The following is a 21318-nucleotide window of genomic DNA, read 5'->3' on the forward strand; positions in this document are numbered from 1 at the left end:
CATACAGTTTGTCATTGCCAGCACTTACTGGACAGTATTAGATTGTGATGGGTGAACCCCCACAATCGGTAACATCCAGCGGTCACATTCTCCATTTATTTCTAGGATAAAGTCAGGAGAGCCGACAGGTCCTCTGTGTATACAGACCAACTGCATCCCATTCCACATGGCTAGTAGGAGTCTTGGTCAATAATGTGACCTTCTCATTTTCCTCACCATTACCCAGAAGCTTCAAAATGCAAGCTGCCATCAAGCAGTGAGGAACGATACTATATTATTATTATTATTATTATTAATTGTTATAGCGCCATTTATTCCATGGCGCTTTACATGTGAGGGGGGTATACATAAAAACAAGTACAATAATCTTAAACAATACAAGTCATAACTGGTACAGGAGGAGAGAGGACCCTGCCCGCGAGGGCTCACAATCTTCAAGGGATGGGTGATAATACAGTAGGCGAGGGTAGAGCTGGTCGTGCAGCGGTTTGGTCGATCGGTGGTTACTGCAGGTTATAGGCTTGTCGGAAGAGGTGGGTCTTCAGGCTCTTTTTGAAGGTTTCGATGGTAGGTGAGAGTCTGATATGTTGTGGTAGAGAGTTCCAGAGTAGGGGTGATGCGCGAGAGAAATCTTGTATGCGATTGTGGGAAGAGGAGATAAGAGGGGAGTAGAAAAGGAGATCTTGTGAGGATCGGAGGTTGCGTGCAGGAAAGTACCGGGAGACGAGGTCACAGATGTATGGAGGAGACAAGTTGTGGATGGCTTTGTATGTCATGGTTAGGGTTTTGTAATGGAGTCTCTGGGCAATTGGGAGCCAGTTAAGGGATTGACAGAGGGGAGAAGCTGGGGAATAGCGGGGGGACAGGTGGATTAGTCGGGCAGCAGAGTTTAGAATAGATTGGAGGGGTGCGAGAGTGTTTGAGGGGAGGCCGCAGAGCATGAGGTTGCAGTAGTCAAGGCGAGAGATGATGAGGGCATGGACTAGGGTTTTTGCAGATTCTTGGGCACTATATGGGCACTAATACATGCAATTACTCAGTGGCAGACACATACAGAAGAGGCCCCTGTGCTAGAACAGTATATGGGCCCTTCATAGTCCAATCGCTTCTCATAAAGCACAATCCCACCTTCTTTGGAGATAGAAGTGGCTTTCTTACCATTGGGCCCCTGGGCAGCTGCACAGGTTGCCCCAATGATATCTGCAAATGTAGGATAGAAAAAGAACGGCACTCAGGTGCTCCTCGTTTGACTGTGTCCTGATCACATACCTTCTTAATAGACCAAGTGACAGTGAAAATTCGCAAATCGGTAAATGGTGCTCAGCATGAAATAAACAAAGTTGAAATCCAGCAAGAAAAAAAGAAGAAATGTGGCACTCACCAGACTGCGGTTAACCAAAAGTCCTTTATTTTACCATATTCGGCATGGACAGCGGTTTTTAGAGCAGGTGAACAGAAGCATGCGGGGAACAAAGACGGACGACGGCCGTTTCGAGTCAAAGACTCTTCCACGGGTCCAGCCGTTGTCTGTCTTTGTTCCCCGCATGCCTCTGTTCACCTGCCCTACAAAACCACTGTTCATGCCGAATATGGTAAAATAAAGGACTTTCATTACACAGCAATCTGGTGAGTGCCGCATTTCTTCTTTTTTTTTCTTGCAGCAATGATATGTCCGCTCCTGAAATTACTGTTAAGTCATGCAATGCTCTACTTCAATATAGCTCTTTCACCCTGCCTGATTGATATTGAATTCAACTCCAGTAACGTCATTACCCCCAACTGCACAATGTAAGTATAAGGCTACTATGGTTGTAGTAAGCATGTGGTCTGCTGTGTTTTTCTAGAGCTAGTTGATTTCTAGTTAGGCTATTACCCAGATTTTCGGCTCTCATTCTTATTATACTATACTAGCCGAAGAGCCCGGCGTTGCCCGGGCATAGTAACTAACTACGGTTAGTTATAACAAATTATAATGATTATATATATATATATATATATATATATATATATATATATATATATATATATATATATGTGTAATGACAAAAAAAAAATTTTTATGAAACCATGTGCAATGGAGGAACTTTTATGGGTTATTTAAGAATAAGTATTGCTTTTTTTTGTTTTTTAAAAAAAGTTCCCCCTTTCATTCAAATGAAATAAGGCACAAATGGTATTTTTCCGCCAAAAAAGGACATGCAATTTTGCATTATTATCTTTTATGTTGACAATAGGAGGGCAGATTCCTCGTCTAGATAGACCTGTTTGCTTTTACACTGTTGCTGGAATTTCTAGAAGACATTTTCTGAATGCACTTCTTGATCGTAAAACTTGAAGCTTTGCACTGAAAATGAAAAGATAATACTAAGTTCCAAAATATTTTAAAATATTCCAGAATGTTCTAGATGTGAATAAAATACCACTTTTTGTTACAACTTAGAAAGATATTTTCTTTAAAGATTAAAATTAAAAGACGAAAAATCTTTTGAAAAAGAGGGGGAACTTTTTTGAATATTTTACAAATTTGATGATACTAATGTCATTTGAATGCAATTGTTCCTCCAATGTAAGGGGTTTCATTTTCGTTTTGCAAAATTTTTAAAATTGTCATCACCCTATATATATATATATATATATATATATATATATAAAGCTGAGTGTATAGCCCCGCCCACTCCGCATAGCCACATTCACTATAATATCCCACATCATCCCGTCAGCCAGAGCTGACTACTAATATCTCACGTCATCCCGTCAAAGCCACCGGACTACTACCCCTAATATCCCACATCATCCCGTCAGCCATAGCCACCGGACAACTACCACTAATATCCCACATCATCCCGTCACAGCCGCCGGACTACTACCCCTAATATCCCACATCATCCCGTCACAGCCGCCGGACTACTACCCCTAATATCCCACATAATCCCGTCAGCCAGAGCCAACAGACTACTACCCCTAATATCCCACATCATCCCTTCAGCCAGAGCCACCGGACTACTCCCCCTAATATCCCACATCATCTCATCAGCCAGAGCCACCGGACTACTACCCCTAATATCCCACATCATCCCATGAGCCTGGGGTCAGAACCAGAGCGCTGAGTGGAACAGTCCTAACTTCCATCCTTTTAAGAGAGGCCTGGTGTCAGAACCAGAGTGCTGAGTGGATTTGCCCTGACTTCTATACGAATGATCCCTTTAATAGAAGCCTGTGGGTGAGAATCCGAGTGCTGAGGGATTTACCATAACTTCCATACTGGAGATCCCTTTAAGAGAGGCCTGGGGTCAGTACCAAAGCGGAGAGTGAATTTGCCCTCACTTCCATACCGGGGATCCCTTTAAGAGGGGCCTTGGGTCAGAACCAGAGCGCTGAGTGGATTTGCCCCAACTTCCATACCAGAGATCCCTTTAAGAGGGGCCTGGGGTCAGTACCAAAGCGCACAGTGGATTTGCCCTAACTTCCATACCAATGATCCCTTTAATAAAACCCTGGGGTCAGAATCAGAGCGCTGAGGGATTTGCCCTAACTTCCATACAGGAGATCCCTTTAAGAGAGCCTAGGGTCAGTACCAGAGCATTTGAAGGCAATTGCCCTGACTTCCATACCGAGGATGCCTTTAAGAGAGGCCTGGGGTCAAAACCAAAGCGCTGGATGGATTTGCCCTGACTTCCATAACAATGATCCCTTTAAGAGGGAAGATGTGCCTATGGGACGAAGGATGTGTGATGGGTATATAGGGACGGGAGGGGAGATTAATTTCTGTCGTGCTCTGTGCTCCTTTCTGGGGGGCAGACAATGACTGGGAGCTTATGTTCCCAGTGATGCTAGATTCCTCCCACCATGTCAGTGTCTGCTGAGGTCTTGTCAAGTGGGAAAACTTGCTCATAGCAACCAATCTCAGCTCATCTTCTTTTAACCAGCTCTGGTGAAATGAGAGATGCTTAGTGATTGGTTGCAAGGAAAACTGTTGCTCATAGCAACCAATCACAGCTCAGCCTCTTTTGAACAGCTCTGGTGAAATGAAAGATGCTTCGTGATTGACTGGTGATACACACACACATTCATTTTTATATATAGAGACAGCAATATCAATAGCTATTTTCCAAAGTTTAGGTCTAAAATGCTGTTTATTTCCAGTCTTATACCATAGTATATGTACATTATATACATTACTATATAAATATGTTAATATATTCACAAGATCTATTTGTGTATAGACAACATGAACAACATGCTTCCTTGCTCTCATTCTCAAAAGTTGAACATGAACAATACAAATTCTGACATGCACGTGTAATGCAGGTAAATTGGATGCAGCAACACAGAGGCTCAGAGCAAAGGTTAACAGGGGTTTGGTTTAATTAATACAGGGAGGATTCTCCTTGCAAGTGTGGGGAAGGTGACTTGACGGACAGACGTGACTGGCAGTAGGAGGGGAAGGTTTGTACACCAGGGACGGAGATTGACGGCATAGAAGGGTGACCACTGGGAAGGATAGCCAGGAGAGGTGTAGTACCGCGAAATGACCACAAGATGGCAGGGGAGAGTAGTGCAGGACTATACATCAGCTTATGGCTCGGATATGCTTAGTCATGGGGGGCGGGGAGATAGGAGCCCTTGGGAAATTCCCCTGTGAGAGAGGGGATAAATTGAGGAAGGCGGGCTCCAGATGAGACTAGTCCCGAAGGAGCTCAGAAGAAGACTGGAAAGGGAGAAGAGCTCAGCCAGGGGACAGAAAAAGGAGAGACAGTCAGGGGGTGGCCCTGACCCAACGGACCGCAGGACAGGCAAGGAGAAGAGACAGCCAGGGGAGAGACCCTGACTCGACGGACCGCAAGACAGACGAGGCCCTGGGGATACCGACTGGAAGACGACCTAGGGCAGGTGAAGCGCTGGGGGTAGATTGGTCTAGGACGGCCCCCAGTGAAAGATCCGAGAGGTGCGTTACTGTGACTGGAGCTGAAGAATAGGTACCCGGGCCTGGCAATACAGTGGTGTAAACAAATAAATCCGGAACTGTTACAAATGGAAGCTGTCTCTGTCTCGTCTTTGCCTCGTCTGGTAAGCAGTGGTCCACCCCCCAAGCCCGGCCCCCTACCACACTGGGAGCAAAGGGGTTAAACAGATTTTAAGCTAAAGAACGCAAAGAACAGGATAACTTAATGCCACAGTTTATGCATGTATCTGTTTCACTTATTGTGAGTCCGATGCTGATCACTTCTACAAAGATGAAAGTTGAAAGCCGGCTGATGCCTGTGTCGGGAGTCCCGCACAACCCCATCAGTTCCGGACCTGGTGCTCTGTCAGCACCCACAGCCCGGTCTTCTTCCATACATACTCTCATTTTGTTATGAGTGGTTTTGAGCCCTTGATACCAACTGGCCCACATCTGTAGGCCACAGCAGATCACTGGTGTTGGCCAGGTACACCCCTTCTTGGTCAGTGTTTCCTGCACTATAGGAACATTTCCAACAGAACAACCAACCAGCCCACAAACTATAGTCTGCAATGAGATGTAGATTAAACATATATTTATTTCTTGGCACTTCCTCTGATACATGAGAGAGAACTCTGTATCCACTTAATGTTTCAAACCTGCCAAGCTTTCTTCCTAATGCAAGAAAATAGCACTTCTGGCAACTATTGCAATGCAGAGTCTATCGATCCCAAACTCTAAAGAATTATTGGTGTGTGAACCAGCTGCAGTAATCCTTCCGAGTACAGAGCTGTATATGTGTTAAATGCTAAGAAATTTGTACAAAGAAATAATTTTTGCTCATACAAGATATGATCGCATATTTTAGAAGAATGTACATTTTTGAAAAGTTCCATTCTATTTAGGTTAGGAATAAAATGACTATCAGACCCTCAGAGAATACGTAACTTTCTATCGAAATGTCAGTGATACATCCACTATTCAATGAATCTTCTATTATAATACTTTACGTTCTCTAATAAAACCTATTCAGGTGAATATTAATATTGTACAACTGAATGGAATCAGTCACCCCAAAAGTGGAAATTACTCAAATTAGACCATATTGTATGGAGACTTGATAGTCATATTCCTTGCCTCTTCTCTGAAGGCTTTCAGCAGTCTGGATACCATAGGCAGGTATCTGTAGATAAGAGCAGATGGCTACTAATACTCAAGACAATTGTGGGAAATCTGAATTTCTTTCATGTTCTTCATTTGAAACAATATAATTTGAAGCGATTTTTCAGTGCAGTTCTTTAATCTTGCATCAGATAGGTGTGCCTTGCTTCCTAGCTTTACCGGCTGAAGCTCCATATAGCACCTAAGCACACAATGGAGGTCTTTCCAACGATCGCACAACTTCATAAGTTGAACATACAAACATGGGTCTCTGTATTTTTTTAAATGTCATAACTCCTATGCTTAGATAGCTCCGGTCCTTTTTTTTCCCCACAATCATTTTTCTTTCATTTTACCCACTAATCAGTATTAGAAAATTGTAGAAAATGAGGTAATAGATGGGGTGCATAATCTATGTGTTCCCCCTGTTAAAATGAATTGACACCCCGCAAAGTCCATATTCACCAACCGAGGATATGGATATGCAACACCTTTACATAGAACCTGTCACCAATGTGAATGTAGCACATTCTGAAGGCACCATGTTATAGAGCGGGGGGGGGAAGAAGTAGATTGATAAAAATTGCGGAGAAAAGATTCAGAATATCCAGTATTTTAATTAATTTAATCTTCTTTTTTTCCTGGGATTATCAGTCCAGCGGGAGGTTTTATCAGTGATATTCTTTGTATAAGGCCATGTTCACAAGTTGGGTATTTGTTCAGTATATAACATCAGTATTTTTAGGCCAAAATCAGGAGAAGAACAATCAGAGAAAAAGTATAATAGCAACACGTCACCACTTCTGTATTTATCACCCACTCCTGGTTTTGTCTACCAAATACTGCGGTAAAATACTGACCAAATACTCAAAGTGTGTACGTGGCCTACTGTAAGTGTGAATAGAGTGATCACTGTGTCACTAATAGGACTGCCCACTGGACTGAAAATCCCAGAAAGTGCAAAGGATTAAATGATAAAAACACAAATTATACTGAATCCTTTCTCACAAAATGTACTTTATTTTGCGGATTATAAGACGTCCCGGAATATAAGACGCACACCAAAATTTGAGTAGGAAAAAAGGAAAAACAGTTTTTAATAAAATGGTGGTGCGTTTTATAGTCCTCTTTTATGGTAGCTTATAAGGGGAGTGGCTGCGGTGGAGTGGGGTCCGAGGAGGCAGGTTCAAGGCCGCAAGAACCTGGCAGCGGTGGCAGAAGTGGGGTGATGTTGCGAACCCCGGGCTGGAAGGAGAGGATATTCGGAAGTGCGAGGCTATGGCGGGATCAGGATTTCAGAAAATACCAGTAGTCCCCGCACTTCCCATTCTTTTCACTGCGATGGACTTCGAGAAAATAGCCACCGGAGGAGGCGCATGTGCAGATTGAGATCTCGGGAGCCGCAGTAAAAAGGATGGAAAGTGCAAGGACCCCCGACATTTTCTGAAAGCCTGGAGCCCGTCGCAGCTTCACACCGCCAAACACCTCCTCCTCCCTGCCAGGACCCACAGCATCGCCCCACTTCTGTTGCCGCCAGCTTCCTGCAGCAGTGACTCTGCCTCCTGGGACCCAGCTCCACTGCAGCCGCGTCCCCCCGATAAGCTACATTTGGATTATAAGATGCTCCCCCATTTCTCCCCCCAGGATTTGAGAGGAAAAGTGCATCTTATAATCTAAAAAATATGGTATATATCAATCTGCTCCCTGCTCTATAACGTGCAGATCGGATTGCGTTTTCATGGTCACAGGTTCCTTTTATGGTTTATGTGCATAAGACCAGAAAAACCCTTGATGTACCACTATACTTTATTTGTTGAATACAAAACAATCGTTATTAGGGCTCATACTCACTTGCGAGAGACTCGCACGATTCTCGTGCGAGTCTCTTGCGTGAAAACTTGGCACTGCCGCCGGTATTCGGAGCGGAGCGTGCGGTTGCATAGAAATACATATAGCCGCACGCTCTGGTCCAAGTCCCGGCGGCAGTGCCAGGTTTTCATGCGAGAGACTCTCGCAAGTGAGTATGAGCCCTTACTTGCTAGATTTGTATGTGCTTGGTGAGGACCAAAAGATTCTTTGCGTCCTGGTCTGCAAAGCTGCAGATCTGAAATAACATAGCCTTTCTCTTTCATTTCGCCAAATGACTGCTTTAGATGTTTGCTGTTTAAAGATTTACACATGGAAAGTATCATTTACAACTTGGTAAATGGCCAAACTGCCACAGGCTGATGGGGTTTTGCTCAGCTCAGATGGAAAATACTGAACAGATTCTGCAGAATCATGGACAGAAAAAGAACACGTGGCTGGTGCCAATAAGTTATAACTTGTAATTTTGCTCTATGCAGTGAATGAGATCTTGATGATCTGTAAAACATATATTTTTCTTCTTTTTATGTATGTTAATTAAAAATACCCAGTAGATTTTAAGCAGTAAAAAGAAAAAGCAAACACAATAAAATATAATGTGTAGCAGCCCTTGTAATGTGTTCTCTCATTCTTCAGTGCTTTTATTGCTATGAAAAGCCAGAGGTAGAGATGTATTGAGCAGCATACCTAAGCAGCAGTAAAGGAGACATTTAATAAAATAAGCCTAAGCAGGGTATTTATCTAAGGCTATGTTCACATCATGCGTGTGATTTCTGTTTATCAAGTGCTCCAGAAATCCCAACATACAAGCTTAATATATAAGTATGTATGGTTGCCTTTGCCTGATAGAGGACAATTGAGTGTCCTTTTGGCTCCAGTCTCACCGTCATGTCATTATAGAATACTAACCGCCATTATTCCAAAGAATGGTATACAATGCAAACACATACTTGTTAAATGTATACTTTTTTTTACAATGGTACGCTATAGATGGCAGATGACACTACATGGCATCAAATCAGACGTGCCTGTCATGCGAACAGACCCTATTACACAAAATTGCTAGGCAAACCTGGCAAACTTTGGAGTTACCCAATATTGAAATTAATAAAGTGCCCCCTCCTCCTCCTCCAAAAAAAGAAGCTTTTCTAACAAATTAAAATTGATATAATACACATTCAGATGCTGATACACTCGTTGATCCAGAGAAGTTTTGGTCTTGTCTACTCTCATCTTCCTATTTCCATAAATCCCACTCATTGTATTAGAAAGACTGGACCACAGGTCTTTGTTCACATTATTGGTCGGGGCACAGAGATTTGACCTAATTATTTAGGGTGATATGTAGTGTCCTACCGACATTTCATAAAATCTTACTTAGAAAAATAAACACTAAAATAATAAAAGTACATCCGCTACTTAACATGCTCACATTCAGTGCAGACTCCAATCAATGTATGCAGTCCATCTACATGACCTATTGTACAGTTGTGCACATATATATACTGTATATGTATATATATATATATATATACTGTATATATATATATATAAATTTATATATAAAACTGCCATAGTTGTCTAGGTCTTAGGTTGTCAACAATATAGTTTTGCATATTGCAAGCTGCCCATCACATTTAGTGCTGTATTGTAATGTTCCAGTGCGAGGAAAATAGGGGTGGAACCAGCTCGACATACCGGAAAAAGTAAATATTCAAAAAATCTTTATTGAAAATCCTTTAAAAATAAAAGTGATGAAAAAAATGGGCATCTCGGATAACAAAGCAATAAAGAGGGGTGGTGTGTATAACAGGAATCAATCCATATAACTTTCGAGCTACATGGCTATTGAACACTGGAAGCAGCAGCAGGAACGCTGGGCTCCTCCCGGATTGGAATAGCATCCCAGGGGTGAGCTAAATTTTTTTCTTAATTTTCCGGTGAACATTGCCTTTCCATGGACATAGCTTGATATGCTTAGTTCATACCTAAAACAGTACTTTTGGATTTTACAGTATTATATTTTACAACAGCAGAATATATATTGCTGGAAAGATGCATATGCGCATAGAAGTACTGCAGTAGACAGCGAAGTCCGTTCCGAAATTCAGGAATATCAGTTTTCAGACCAATAAAAGTTTATATGGCGCACACTTTTCACTTGTTTACATCCTACATCTTTACATCCAGCTTGTCCATACATTTAAAGGGACAAAGAATGCATTCACTTTTACAACCCATCTGGAGAAGAACTTTAGACTGAATACTTCTGCAGTCCTTTACTGTCCAATTTCCCCCTCTCTTTCCAAGCAGATACTGATTCCGAGTGCAAGTAAAGAACATCCTGAACCTTCTTAGAAAATAATCAAATGGATTATATAGAGTCCCTTTGATAAGTAATAGCACAAGAGACTTTTTGTTCCTTTACAAAAATACCCAAAGGGTAGAACTTTAATCAGTACTCAGTCTCTGATGTAATGCAGCTATGAGAGAGGTTCTTCTTTTTTTCTATAAGAAAGTCATTAGTTAGCTATTAGGTTAATTGTCAGTGAAGCAGACCAATCATTTCATCAAGCTACAGTATATATAGACTGAAAGGAGTTGTGCTGTCGATATATGTATTTGAAAGCAAAAGTAAAGGCCATTTTTCCGCAGAAGTGAGTGTACGGGAGATCAAAGTAAAGGTATCTCGTGGAATTGTTTCTTCTTCGCCATTATCAAGCCGAGATTTATAAACATTTTAAAGAAGTCACGTATAGGGCCGACATGTTCAATTAAATATAAAGCTTCCAGACTGGCAATGGTTAACCCTTTGCTCACAGGTCACATACCCAATCTCTATTTTTATGGGTGTTTAAGTAACTATTGTCTGTAATAACTGAGCACGTTCAAGCTTTTGGATATACTCATTGCTGACCTACGGGACCAGAGCAAATAGAGAATGAAGCCTAGAATATTGTGTGTCAACGTGCAAGTCCAAGAACATGTCAATTGTGCATCGGCAGTCTTCTTATATTCTACCTTAAGGTGCCTCCACACTCCCCTGTAACATGACGCTTCTAGAGATAAATATTTTTATAATAATGAATTAAGTGAAACAATGCACATTTTTTGTTTCTTGCATTCCATAGTAGTCCAAGAGTAAAAACCTTCACATACTCTGTATGGTTGGAGAAACACAAATGTATCATATGGGCCCCAAAGATTCTTTGGCTGCTGAGTTTGACGCTATACAGTTGAAACTTTGGCCAAATCATTATGGCTCCGATTCATCAAGAAAGATCTTCATATTGGTCTAGCTCCAAAGCTGTCAAATTTTAGTGCATCTTCGAGTTGTGCCAATACTTAGTGACTCGTATGCTACATTCCCAAGATGAACTTTTGGTGAGTTTTTGATGCTCTGTATTTTTGCTGCAACAAAAACACAGCGTCTCACAGTTTCAGCAAGGTGGATGACTCCTCATGCCCACTGAGCTTCTTTTTAATGCAGCATAAACTGACCTTCAGTGCGTGTTTCAAATTCGCAGCATGTCAACTTTTTTTGCGGGTACAGAGAGCTTTCTGTGAAGATTTTCCCCATAACCTTGCAATAGAAGCAGAAAATCGACAAGAGTTTTCTAAAGGGGAAACACATCAAAAACGCACCTAAGCATATCAATAAAGTTTTGTCAAAGCCAAATACCAGGAAGAGTCAAAAACAATTTACCGTATATACTCGTGTATAAGCCAACCAGAGTATAAGCCGACCCCCCTAATTTTGCCACAAAAAACTGGGAAAACTTGTTGACTCATGTATAAGCCTAGGGTGGAAAATGCAGCAGCTACTGGTAAATTTCAAAAATAAAAATAGATACCAGTAAAAGTAAAATTAATTGACACATCAGTAGGTTAAATGTTTTTGCATATCCATATTGAATCAGAAGCCCCATATAATGATTCATACAGTTCATGATGGCTCCATAAGATGCTCCATACAAAATACGCCACATATAATGCTGCACAAAAGTTAATAATGGCCCTATAATATGCTCCATACAAAATACACCCCATATAATGCTGCAGAAAGGTTAATAATGGCCCCATAAGATGCTTCATAGAATAATATGCCCATATGCTGCTCTATAAAGGTTATGGCCCCATAAGATGTTCCATAGATTATGCCCCTATGCTGTCCCAAAAAATGCTCCATAGATTATTGCCCCATAAGATGCTCCATAGATTATGCCCCATATGCTGCCCCATAGATTATGCCCCCATAAGAAGCTCCATAGATTATGCCCCCATAAGATGCTTCATAGATGATTCTTCATTAATCTCAGGCACCTTCCTTCAGCTGTCACGTGGTACCCCTCTTTAAAGTCATGAATATGCGCATATTCATGACTTTAATGAGCAGTACCACGTGACCGCTGAAGGAAGGAAGAGCTGCCGGAGAAGTGGGGCTGCAGAGACCATGCCAGGAGGGGGTAAGTATATGCAATATTCACCTGTCCCCAGTCTACCGCTTCGCACCGCTCTGTCATTTGCATCCTATGTCAGTGACGTTCAGGCAGCAGAGGGCGCAGTGACATGGATAGTGTGCACTGCGCCCTCTGCCTGAACATCACTAACAGAGGACCTAGCAGACAGAGCTGCGCGCAGCGATGGACCGGGGACAGGTGACTATTTCAGTTGCCGGTGTCCTGAGCCAGCGATGACACCGGCACCTGTCCCCATAGCGCGCCAGTGTCCCCACCTGCTCAGGACACCGGCACCTGGCCCCCAGCGACGAGAGGTATGTCATTTTTTTATTTGCAGCAGCATATGGGGCATAATCTATGGAGCATGGCCCATAAGATGCTCCATAGATTATGCCCCATATGCTGCTGCAAATAAAAAAATGACATACCTCTCATCGCTGGGGGCCAGGTGCATCGTTGCGCGCCGCTGACAGAGTGGCGCGAAGCGGTAGACCGGGGACAGGTGAATATTGCATATACTTACCCCCTCCTGGCGTGGTCTCTGCAGCCCCACTTCTCCGGCAGCTCTTCCTTCCTTCAGCGGTCACGTGGTACTGCTCATTAAAGTCATGAATATGCACATATTCATGACTTTAAAGAGCGGTACCACGTGACAGCTGAAGGAAGGTGCCTGAGGCAGTGGGAGAAGTGGAGGGGCTGCAGAGACGTGCCGGGGGGTAAGTATGATCTGACACCCCTGCTCCCCCTTCCCCACCGACCCTCTGGGAATTCAGGCATAAAAGATTTGATGAATTGGACCCTAAGGGTATGAATGAATGGAGTTTGGGAGAGAAGTTTTCAATCTATTTTTTTAGAACTTTTCATAGGAATCATAAGAAAAATTATATGTTTTGAGCCCCTAGTCTAATGCTGTTTTAGAATGTTTCTATCCAAATACTAAAAATCACTCACTATTAGGCCGGGATCGCACTACCAAGTGTGATGCGAGAAACTTGCATGAGTCTCTCATATCAAAACCCAGCACTGCCGCCGGCACTCAGGACCGGAGCTGCGACTGCATAGAAATACATGCAGCCGAAGCTATGGTCCTGAGTGCCGGCGGCAGCGCCAGGTGTTGATGCGAGAGACTCGTGCGAGTTTCTTGGATCACACACAGTAGTGTGATCCCAGCCTTAAATATACCCTAAATTACAAAAAAAATATACATCTTACTCTTTTTTGATCATTCTCTTACCATCCTTGCAGATCTTTGATCTTACCAGTCTTTTATTGTTAGGCAGTTTACTTTAACAGGAACCCCCTATGCTGCTTTGTGTTCAATGGCATATTAAGCAACCAAAACAAACCCCAACCATTAGTCCCAGTTGATATAAACGTCATTAGAAGGACAGGCAAAACTTGTAGAAGGTAAGGCAAACAGAATGCCCGTAAGTTTATTTTTTAAGTTTAGGGATTTTTATATAACTCTTATGTGTAGGATTGTAAGAAAACCACTTTACAAAAGTAACAACCAATGAAGTAAACACTTTTTGTTTGGGTACTATTACACTAAGCAACGCACCAGCAATCCCGACAACGATACGACCTGGTAAGGATCGCTGGTGCGTCGCTACATGATCGCTAGTAAGCTGTCACACAGGCAGATCTACTCAATGACGCAGCAATGATCCAGCGATCCGTATAACGACCTCGGCGGTCGTTGGGACCTTGTCACACAGCAGCGATTTTGAAGACTCACGCCTGCGTCCATGAGTTCTGCGTTGCCAACGAGGTCGCTCATCGGCGTCAAACACAGCGATGCATGCTGGCCAGCCTGGTCGCCAATGATCAAAAATGGCCTGGGACATTTGAGCACGATCAGCGATATCCAGTAGGGGGGCCGGTCGCCGCTGCGTGCCACACATAGCGAGATCGCTGTTGGATCACAAAATCGGTGACTTTCCAGCGATCTCGCTAACGATCTCGTTATGTGAGACATGGCTCTTAGTGTTCCTGACTGCCTGAAATATCTAGAATGCTCTGGATTCTATAGTATAAGCAAACCCTCATTCAGACTTTATTTTTTTCCATACATGGAAAAAAAAACAGACAAATTTTCATAAGTGTGCTGTATTACATTTTGGTTAGGGTGATTATTTTTACCGGTGATTTCCTAGTTTGCCAAAAAAGAAAAATTTGCAAAGCTTCTCCTATTCATTAGAATTTTTTTAAATGGACAGCACACTGACCACATGTGGATGGCATCTGTGTGCTGCCGTGATTTTCAAGAACCCATAGATATGGGATTATTTTGTTCTGTGACTCAAATAAAAAAATGAACATCAGTGAATAAGTTTGGCCTGTAAATAACCATGGACATGTGAATAGTGCCCTGTAGTATAAAGGGTACATGTCCTAACTGTAAAAAATAGAAGGCTGAATGAGCCCTAAAATGGTTTCATTTGGGCTACTATGCTCACGGTTTATCACACTGCCATGCCTGGGAATGAGAATAGTTGGGTAATCATACACAATGCTCATTGTTGAACTCTGTTACTACAGTGATCGTGAATTTTGGTCAAACACTATGTAGTACAAAAAAAAAAAATTCTCAAATCTTATAAATCTATCCCTTTCCCTTTCCGTAAGTGTTGCACAAATAATCTGTTTATGATTGTCCATTGAGGATCATGAAATCATAAGTGCAAGCCAATTAGTCTGGCAGCATTACAAACCTCATAATCAGAAAGTACTTCCAGCACGTTCCAAATCTGCAGTATACACCAATGACGGGTTTAAACCCAGACAGAAGACTATTCACACCATGCAATTCCTAAGCCAGGAATGGCCGGAGGCTGGTATTTTTCCCGTCCGGCTCCTTGATCTGAATTTGGTCTTTCCCATTAAACTGTCTCCAGAGTTTGGATTAAGTACAGTAACTTTCTAACCTTTCCAAGTTAGTATTCACAAGATAGCTTTGTCCAGTTCCAGTATGTTATTACTGGCAGAGAGCTGTAGATATGTCACGCAGGCTGACACCTAATTATAAAACAGCACATGTGTTTCTCTTAATACCGTCTGTGCTGCACAAAATCTAAAGCACACTTGTATGCAATTAACTTATAGTGGGAAAAGGGTTAATTGGTCATGCACTGTGTTTAACGATTATGATGATCTACGCTAATAAAAAGCTTTTTGTTGGATATGCCATTCACATAATGTAATGAGAACACGTACAATCGTGATGTGTAATGTAATAAATGGCTAGAATTAAAGAGAATTTGTCAATCAGCAAAGTGCAGCATCTAGTATCATCCACATTATAATTATTAAACACAAAAATTTTTTTCCAAGATATTCAATATTTGGTTCAAGAATATAAGGTAGCACGAAACAGTATGCCGTAAATAATATATGTCTCTGCTTAAGATGATTCTGAAATGTTCCTATACTTTATTGGAATATTGTTCAACGTAATGCTGATTAGCAACAAAGAGTTAATAGTGATTGTCCAAGCCAAGCAGCACATTCATAGCTGATGTGATGTATTCATCTTGAGTTGCCCAAATACTTCAATGTTATGAAAGGCTTGACCCCATATGTCACCATATTGCAAAGTTTTATATCCCAAACCACAATTCTCTTGAAATCTGCAGCAGCTTTTTTTGCTGTGATTTTCTGTTTTGCATCACCTATTTATTGTACTTCACATTGTTTGAATTTTACAGGAGCCAGTTGAATCCCCACTATCCTTCTTCACCACACTGAATTAGCTGTTGTCCACTACAGTGGCTGGTGAAAGGATTCACCCCCTTGGCATTTTTCATGTTTTGTCACCTGACAGCCTGGAATTTCACAGGTTTTTTGAGAGTTTGCATCAGTTCATGTAACAAACATGCCTACAACATTTGTTTTTCCTTTTTATTGTGAATCAAGCAAAAAATAGGACTGAATAACTGAAAACTTAAGTGTGCATAACTATTCACCCCCATAAAGTCAGTACTTTGTAGAGCCTCCTTTTGCGTCAATTACAGCTGCAAGTCACTTTGAATAAGTCTCTATGAGCTTTTCACATCTTGCCAATGGAATTTTTGCTCATTCCTCAAGGCAAAACTGCTCCAGCTCATTCAAGTTAGATTGCTTTCTCTGCCGAACAGCAATCTTCAAGTGTAACCACAGATTCACAATTGGATTAAAGTCTGGGCTTTGACTAGATCACTCAAAAACATTTACACGTTTCCCTTAAACCACTCGGGTGTTGCTTTATTAGTATGTTTTGGGTCATTGTCTTGTGGGAAGGTGAACCTCCATCCCAGTCTCAAATCACATACAGACTGAAACAGGTTTTGCTCAAGAATATCTCTGCATTTTGCAAGATTCATCTTTTCCTTTAGGCTGGAGTCACACACAACGAATAAAAAATCGGTCCCATTTTAACGGTCCGAAATCGCACAAAGGTATCTTAACCAGTGATGCGTTTTTGATGCGATTTATCTTCATTGATGCGATTTTAATCGCATGTAAGCATCCTTTTGACATCCTTCTGGCGAGATTTTCTCGCAGGAAAGCAAAATGGACATATAATGGAGCCCAATGACAGGTTTCCCCACACAAACTAATTAAAAGATATAGACACATTAAATAAATATATATATATATATTTTTATATATATATATATATATATATTTTATACATGTCATAGAGACACATTTACAGTATATATATATTTCAAGTTCATACAGTTCTTAATTGCAGAATAGCCTCTGACTAGAGTTGAGCGATACCGTCCGATACTTCAAAGTATCGTATCGGATGGTATCGGCCGATCTTTAAAAAAAGTATCGGTATCGCCGATTCCGATACCGGAAGTCCCATTCAAGTCTATGGGACTTCCGGTATCGGAATAAGAAAAACCCTTTCCTGCCCTTGTACAGCCTCTCTGGGGTCTGTACGGGCCTTTCGGGGGGCTGTGCCGGCCTGCCAGGGGGTCTGTGCAGGCTCCGGTGGTCTGTGCCGGCCTGCCGGTGGTCTGTGCAGGCTCCGGGGGGCTGTGCCGGCCTGCCGGGGGGCTGTGCCGGCCTGCCGGGGGGCTGTGCAGGCTCCGGGGGGCTGTGCCGGCCTGCCGGGGGGCTGTGCCGGCCTGCCGGTGGTCTGTGCAGGCTCCGGGGGTCTGTGCAGGCATCGTCCGATGGGACTACAAGTCCCATCGGGCGATGCCTGCTACCATGACAGTGATTGACACATTAGCCAATGATGGGACAGTAGTAGTCCCATCATCCGGCTAATGTGTTAAATGTAAAAAAAAAATAAAAAAATTACATGCTACATACATACAACATGCATACTACATACATGCTACATTCATACTACATACTACATACATGCTACATTCATACTACATAAATACTACATGCAACATACATACTACATATATACTACATGCATGCTACATACATACTGCATGCTACATACATACCACATATATACTACATACATACTACATGCATGCTACATGCATGCTACATGCTACATACATAACACATATATACTACATGCATGCTACATACATACTACATGCTACATACTACATATATACTACATGCATGCTACATACTACATGCTACATACATACTACATATATACTACATGCATGCTACATACATACTACATACATACTACATGCTACATACATACTACATATATACTACATACATACTACATACATACTACATGCATGCTACTTGCATGCTACATACATACCACATACATAACACATATATACTACATGCATGCTACATACATACTACATGCTACATACATACCATATACATACTACATGCATGCTACATACATACTACATGCATGCTACATACATACTACATGCATGCTACATACATACTACATGCTACATACATACTACATATATACTACATGCATGCTACATACATACTACATGCTACATACATACTACATATATACTACATGCATGCTACATACTACATGCTACATACATACTACATATATACTACATGCATGCTACATACATACTACATGCATGCTACATACATACTACATGCTACATACATACCACATACATACTACATATATACTACATGCTACATACATACCACATACATACTACATATATACTACATGCATGCTACATACATACTGCATGCTACATGCATGCTACATACATACTACATACATACTACATGCTACATACATACCACATATATACTACATACATACAATACATTCATACAATACATACATAGACATACAGTACATATAACATAGAGTAACATACTTACCAATACTTGTCACATTGTTCCCCGAAGCCATTGTCTTTTCCGGAATAAATATTAACATAACAAACCACAAAAATACTCACCCACGATCCGAAGCAGTCCACGAGTGTGTCCCACGACGATCTTGGGTAGAGAACTGCAGCATCAGCTGTTGCTGCCGTTCTCTACGGGCTGCAGGAATCCAATGACGGAAGGTAGGTATCCTTCCGCACTGTATTCCTCCGCCACTTAAAAAAAAAAAAAAGTCCCTAGTCTCACTTTATGCCATTGCTGTGTGGGAAATTCCCACGCAGCAATGGCATAAAGTGAGACTAGGGACTTTTTTTTTTTTAAGTGGCAGAGGAATACAGTGCGGAAGGATACCTACCTTCCGTCATTGGATTCCTGCAGCCCGTAGAGAACGGCAGCATCATCTGATGCTGCAGTTCTCTACCCAAGATCGTCGTGGGACACACTCGTGGACTGCTTCGGATCGTGGGTGAGTATTTTTGTGGTTTGTTATGTTAATATTTATTCCGGAAAAGACAATGGCTTCGGGGAACAATGTGACAAGTATTGGTAAGTATGTTACTCTATGTTATATGTACTGTATGTCTATGTATGTATTGTATGAATGTATTGTATGTATGTAGTATATATGTGGTATGTATGTAGCATGTAGTATGCATGTAGTATGTATGTAGCATGCATGTAGCATGTAGTATGTATGTAGCATGCATGTAGTATATATGTAGTATGTATGTAGCATGCATGTAGTATATATGTAGCATGTATGTAGTATGTATGTGGTATGTATGTAGCATGTAGTATGTATGTAGCATGCATGTAGTATATATGTAGTATGTATGTAGCATGTAGTATGTATGTAGTATGTATGTAGTATGTATGTGGTATGTATGTAGCATGTAGTATGTATGTAGCATGCATGTAGTATATATGTAGTATGTATGTAGCATGTAGTATGTATGTAGTATGTATGTAGTATGTATGTGGTATGTATGTAGCATGTAGTATGTATGTAGCATGCATGTAGTATATATGTAGTATGTAGTATGTATGTAGTATGTATGTGGTATGTATGTAGCATGTAGTATGTATGTAGCATGCATGTAGCATGCATGTAGTATGTATGTAGCATGCATGTAGTATGTATGTAGCATGCATGTAGTATGTATGTAGTATGTATGTAGTATGTATGTAGCATGCAGTATGTATGTAGTATGTATGTAGTATATATGTAGTATGTATGTAGCATGTAGTATGTATGTAGCATGCATGTAGTATATATGTAGTATGTATGTAGCATGCATGTAGTATGTATGTAGTATGTATGTAGTATGTATGTAGCATGCAGTATGTATGTAGCATGTATGTAGTATGTATGTAGTATATATGTAGTATGTATGTAGCATGTAGTATGTATGTAGCATGCATGTAGTATGTATGTAGCATGTATGTAGTATGTATGTAGTATATATGTAGTATGTATGTAGCATGTAGTATGTATGTAGCATGCATGTAGTATGTATGTAGTATTTTTTTTTTTTTTTAACATTTAACACATTAGCCGGATGATGGGACTACTACTGTCCCATCATTGGCTAATGTGTCAATCACTGTCATGGTAGCAGGCATCGCCCGATGGGACTTGTAGTCCCATCGGACGATGCTTGCACAGACCCCCGGACATCAGCACAGCCCCCCGGCAGGCCGGCACAGCCCCCCGGCAGGCCGGTACAGACCCCCACAGGGTGCACAGACCACCGGCAGGCCGGCACAGCCCCCCGGCAGGCCGGTACAGACCCCGGGCAGTCCACACAGCCCCCCGGCAGGCCGGCACAGCCCCCCGGCAGGCCGGCAGAGACCCCCGGAAGGCCCGAAATGACGGCGCATCATGATGCGCACACACCGCGCATCATGATGACGTCAGGCCGTCAATCAACTGAACTTCCGATTCCGATGCCGAATTCCGATATTGAAAAAATATCGGAAGTCGGTATCGGAATTCCGATACAGCAAGTATCGGCCGATACCCGATACTTGCGGTATCGGAATGCTCAACACTACCTCTGACACATTAGCCGGCTTTTGTATAACATTCTTCTGCCCGACATGAAATGACACATGGTTTACATATAGTTAACCATTTCATTTCATGTTTTTTATTTTATGTCTCTCACTATTAATTATATGAGGGCTTGTGGGTTAAATTTTGGGCTTGTAGGGGTTCATTTAAGGGGTTAATTCGTTGTATTAAATTGCGGAGACTCCCGCTGACGTCACTGAGGCTGCAGGGAGTCCCCGTAATTTAATACAACGAATTAACCCCTTAAATGAACCCCTACAAGCCCCAAAATTTAACCCACAAGCCCTCATATAATTAATAGTGAGAGACATAAAATAAAAAACATGAAATGAAATGGTTAACTATATGTAAACCATGTGTCATTTCATGTCGGGCAGGAGAATGTTATACAAAAGCCGGCTAATGTGTCAGCGGCTATTCTGCAATTAAGAACTGTATGAACTAGAAATATATATATTAATGTGTCTCTATAACATGTATAAAATATATATATATATTTATTTAATGTGTCT

At 41.6% G+C, this 21318-nt stretch overlaps 1 protein-coding gene across 1 annotated transcript in view; it reads right to left on the minus strand.

Moving 5' to 3' along the window:
- SCARF2 (scavenger receptor class F member 2) overlaps positions 1-21318 on the minus strand; it is a 299967-nt gene that overhangs the window by 158635 nt on the left and 120014 nt on the right. The gene's annotated exons all lie outside the window — the stretch shown is intronic.

Source organism: Dendrobates tinctorius, unplaced genomic scaffold (genome assembly GCF_039654945.1).
Source record: "Dendrobates tinctorius isolate UK_male_01 unplaced genomic scaffold, ASM3965494v1 ptg000073l, whole genome shotgun sequence".
Classification (NCBI taxonomy): Eukaryota; Metazoa; Chordata; class Amphibia; order Anura; family Dendrobatidae; genus Dendrobates; species Dendrobates tinctorius.